Source organism: Oncorhynchus keta, unplaced genomic scaffold (genome assembly GCF_023373465.1).
Source record: "Oncorhynchus keta strain PuntledgeMale-10-30-2019 unplaced genomic scaffold, Oket_V2 Un_contig_18219_pilon_pilon, whole genome shotgun sequence".
NCBI classification, from domain to species: Eukaryota; Metazoa; Chordata; class Actinopteri; order Salmoniformes; family Salmonidae; genus Oncorhynchus; species Oncorhynchus keta.
In genome coordinates, this window is record NW_026280803.1 from 1 (window position 1) to 5,000 (window position 5,000).

The 5,000-nt window shown below is 52.8% G+C and overlaps 1 protein-coding gene across 1 annotated transcript in view; it reads left to right on the top strand.

The window, feature by feature from the left end:
- The first annotated feature begins 4,357 nt into the window (after positions 1-4,357).
- Positions 4,358-5,000, top strand: part of LOC127920055 (b(0,+)-type amino acid transporter 1-like) — a 62,751-nt gene continuing 62,108 nt past the window's right edge. Inside the window, exon 1 of the mRNA XM_052503887.1 lies at positions 4,358-4,451. The gene's annotated coding sequence lies outside the window, so the exon portion shown is untranslated. The remainder of the gene's footprint in view (positions 4,452-5,000) is intronic.

The following is a 5,000-nucleotide window of genomic DNA, read 5'->3' on the forward strand; positions in this document are numbered from 1 at the left end:
TACCATCACCTCTTCTACCTGACACAGTTCTACCTGCACTATAGACCCCACCTATCACCTCTTCTACCTGACACAGTTCTACCTGCACTATAGACCCCACCTATCACCCTCTTCTACCTGACACAGTTCTACCCATCACCTCTTCTACCTGACACAGTTCTACTTGCACTACCTGACACAGTTCTACCCCACCTCTTCTACCTCAGTTCTACACTAGACCCCACAGTTCTACCCCATCACCTCTTCTACCTGACACAGTTCTACCTGCACTATAGACCCCACCTATCATCTCTTCTACCTGACACAGTTCTACCTATCACCTCTTCTACCTGACACAGTTCTACCTGCACTATAGACCCCACCTATCACCTCTTCTACCTGACACAGTTCTACCCATCACCTCTTCTACCTGACGCAGTTCTACCTGCACTATAGACCCCACCTATCACCCCTTCTACCTGACGCAGTTCTACCTGCACTATAGACCCCACCTATCACCTCTTCTACCTGACACAGTTCTACCTATCACCTCTTCTACCTGACACAGACCCCACCCATCACCTCTTCTATCCTGACACAGTTCTACCTATCACCCGTACTACCTGACACAGTTCTACCTATCACCTCTTCTACCTGACACAGTTCTACCTGACACAGTAAACCCTACCTATCACCTCTTCTACCTGACACAGTTCTACCTGCACTATAGATCCCACCTATCACCTCTTCTACCCGACACAGTTCTACCTGCACTATAGATCCCACCTATCACCTCTTCTACCTGACACAGTTCTACCTATCACCTCTTCTACCCGACACAGTTCTACCTGCACTATAGACCACACCTATCACCTCTTCTACCCGACACAGTTCTACCTATCACCTCTTCTACCTGACACAGTTCTACCTATCACCTCTTCTACCTGACACAGTTCTACCTATCACCTCTTCTACCCAACACAGTTCTACCCATCACCACTTCTACCTGACACAGTTCTGCCTGCACTATAGACCCCACCTATCACCTCTTCTACCTGACACAGTTCTACCTGACACAGTTCTACCTATGACCTCTTCTACCTAACACAGTTCTACCTGCACTATAGACCCCACCTATCACCTCTTCTACCTGACACAGTTCTACCTATCACCTCTTCTACCTGACACAGTTCTACCTGACACAGTTCTACCTGCACTATAGACCCCACCTATCACCTCTTCTACCTGACACAGTTCTACCTATCACCCCTTCTACCTGACACAGTTCTACCTGACACAGTTCTACCTGACACAGTTCTACCTGACACAGTTCTACCTGCACTATAGACCCCACCTATCACCTCTTCTACCTGACACAGTTCTACCTATCACCTCTTCTACCTGACACAGTTCTACCTATCACCTCTTCTACCTGACACAGTTCTACCTATCACCTCTTCTACCTGACACAGTTCTACCTGACACAGTTCTACCTATCACCTCTTCTACCTGACACAGTTCTACCTGCACCCCTTCTACCTAGACCCCACCTATGACCTCTTCTACCTGACACAGTTCTACCTGCACTATAGACCCCACCTATCACCTCTTCTACCTGACACAGTTCTACAGTTACCTGACACAGTTCTATCACCTCTTCTACCTGACACAGTTCTACCTGCACTATAGACCCCACCTATCACCTCTTCTACCTGACACAGTTCTACCTGCACTATAGACCCCACCTATCACCTCTTCTACCTGACACAGTTCTACCTATCACCACTTCTACCTGACACAGTTCTACCTATCACCCCTACTACCTGACACAGTTCTACCTATCACCCTTCTACCTGACACAGTTCTACCAGTATCACCCCTACTACCTGACACAGTTCTACCTATCACCACTTCTACCTGACACAGTTCTACCTATCACCACTTCTACCTGACACAGTTCTACCTATCACCTCTTCTACCTGACACAGTTCTACCTATCACCTCTTCTACCTGACACAATTCTACCTATCACCTCTTCTACCTGACACAGTTCTACCTGAACCACACTATGGACTTTACCTATGTGTCCTAGACGGCACCCTATTCCCTATATAGTAGGGTGCTGACTGGGGCTGTGTCCTAGATGCCACCCTATTATCTATATAGTAGGGTGCTGAGTGGGGCTGTGTCCTAGATGCCACCCTATTCCCTATATAGTAGGGTGCTGACTGGGGCTGTGTCCTAGATGCCACCCTATTCCCTATATAGTAGGGTGCTGACTGGGGCTGTGTCCTAGATGCCACCCTATTCCCTATATAGTAGGGTGCTGACTGGGGCTGTGTCCTAGATGGCACCCTATTATCTATATAGTAGGGTGCTGACTGGGGCTGTGTCCTAGATGCCACCCTATTCCCTATATAGTAGGGTGCTGACTGGGGCTGTGTCCTAGATGCCACCCTATTCCCTATATAGTAGGGTGCTGACTGGGGCTGTGTCCTAGATGGCACCCTATTATCTATATAGTAGGGTGCTGACTGGGGCTGTGTCCTCGATGGCACCCTATTATCTATATAGTAGGGTGCTGACTGGGGCTGTGTCCTAGATGGCACCCTATTATCTATATATAAGCATTAGGTGCCATTTGGGACGTAACCTAGATAAGTGCACTCTCCTGGCCAGAAATGACCCTACCTCCCTGTTCTCCAGCCCCTACCTCCCCCCACCTCCCTGTTCTCCAGCCCCATGCCTCCCCCACCTCCCTGTTCTCCAGCTCCTGCCTTCCCCACCTCCCTGTTCTCCAGCTCCTGCCTTCCCCTATCTCCCTGTTCTCCAGCCCCTACCTCCCCCTACCTCCCTGTTCTCCAGCCCCTACCTCCCCCACCTCCCTGTTCTCCAGCTCCTGCCTTCCCCATCTCCAAATTCTCCAGCGCCTGCCTCCCCCTATCTCCCTGTTCTCCAGCCCCTACCTCTCCCTACCTCCCTGTTCTCCAGCCCCTACCTCCCTGTTCTCCAGCTCCTGCCTTCCCCCATCTCCAAATTCTCCAGCCCATGCCTCCCCCCACCACCCTGTTCTCCAGCTCCTGCCTTCCCCCATCTCCAAATTCTCCAGCCCATGCCTCCCCCCACCACCCTATTCTCCAGCCCCTGCCTCCTCCTACCTCCCTGTTCTCCAGCCCCACCTCCCTGTTCTCCAGCCCCACCTCCCTATTCTCCAGCCCTGCCTCCCCCTACCTCCCTGTTCTCCAGCCCCACCTCCCTATTCTCCAGCCCTGCCTCCCCCTACCTCCCTGTTCTCCAGCCCCTACCTCCCCCTACCTCCCTGTTCTCCAGCCCCACCTCCCCCTACCTCCCTGTTCTCCAGCCCCTACCTCCCCCTACCTCCCTGTTCTCCAGCCCTGCCTCCCCCTACCTCCCTGTTCTCCAGCCCCTACCTCCCCCTACCTCCCTGTTCTCCAGCCCTGCCTCCCCCTACCTCCCTGTTCTCCAGCCCCACCTCCCTATTCTCCAGCCCTGCCTCCCCCTACCTCCCTGTTCTCCAGCCCCGCCTCCCCCTACCTCCCTGTTTTCCAGCCCTGCCTCCCTACCTCCCTGTTCTCCAGCCCCTACCTCCTCCTACCTCCCTATTCTCCAGCCCTGCCTCCCCCTACCTCCCTGTTCTCCAGCCCCACCTCCCTATTCTCCAGCCCTGCCTCCCCCTACCTCCCTGTTTTCCAGCCCATGCCTCTCCCTACCTCCCTGTTCTCCAGCCCCTACCTCCTCCTACCTCCCTATTCTCCAGCCCTGCCTCCCCCTACCTCCCTATTCTCCAGCCCCACCTCGCTATTCTCCAGCCCTGCCTCCCCCTACCTCCCTATTCTCCAGCCCCTGCCTCCCCTACCTCCCTATTCTCCAGCCCCTGCCTCCCCTACCTCCCTATTCTCCAGCCCTGCCTCCCCCTACCTCCCTCCACCTCCCTTGTTCTCCAGTCCCTGCCTCCCCCTACCTCCCTATTCTCCAGCCCCTGCCTCCCCCTACCTCCCTATTCTCCAGCCCCCTGCCTCCTCCTACCTCCCTGTTCTCCAGCCCCTGCCTCCCCCCTACCTCCCTGTTCTCCAGCCCCTGCCTCCCCCACCTCCCTGTTCTCCAGCCTCCCCACCTCCCTGTTCTCCAGCCCCTGCCTCCCCCACCTCCCTGTTCTCCAGCCCCTGCCTCCCCCCACCTCCCTGTTCTCCAGCCCCACCTCCCTGTTCTCCAGCCCCTGCCTCCCCCACCTCCCTGTTCTCCAGCCCCACCTCCCTGTTCTTCAGCCCCTGCCTCCCTGTACCTCCCTATTCTCCAGCCCCTGTGTCCTCCAATCAGACGGAGTGTTGAGTCTCTGTTCCTCCTCCCATAATGTGTTCTTTGTCTCAGGGAGGCAGTAGTAGTTGAGACCCACAGAGGAATGTGTTGTACATCGTAGTAGATCTCCAGTTGATGATTTCTGCTGCTATCAGGTGAGTCTTGTTGATGCCAGCTGTGTCAGAGGAGAGGAATTTATGTCTGGGAGTTTCAAGTTTAGTCAGTGGGTCTGGAAATGGTGTGTTATTATGAGAGGCGGTAGAACAGTAGAACAGAACAGAACAGGACAGTAGAACAGAACAGAACAGGACAGTAGAACAGTAGAACAGAAGAGGACAGGACAGTAGAACAGTAGAACAGGACAGGACAGTAGAACAGAACAGGACAGTAGAACAGAACAGAAGAGGACAATAGAACAGAACAGAACAGAAGAGGACATTAGAACAGAACAGAAGAGGACATTAGAACAGTAGAACAGAACAGTAGAACAGAACAGAAGAGGACATTAGAACAGTAGAACAGAACAGTAGAACAGAACAGAAGAGGACATTAGAACAGTATAGAACAGTAGAACAGTATAGAACAGTAGTACAGTATAGAACAGTAGAACAGTATAGAACAGTAGTACAGTATAGAACAGTAGTACAGTATAGAACAGTAGAACAGTATAGAACAGTAGTACAGTATAGAACAGTAGTACAGTA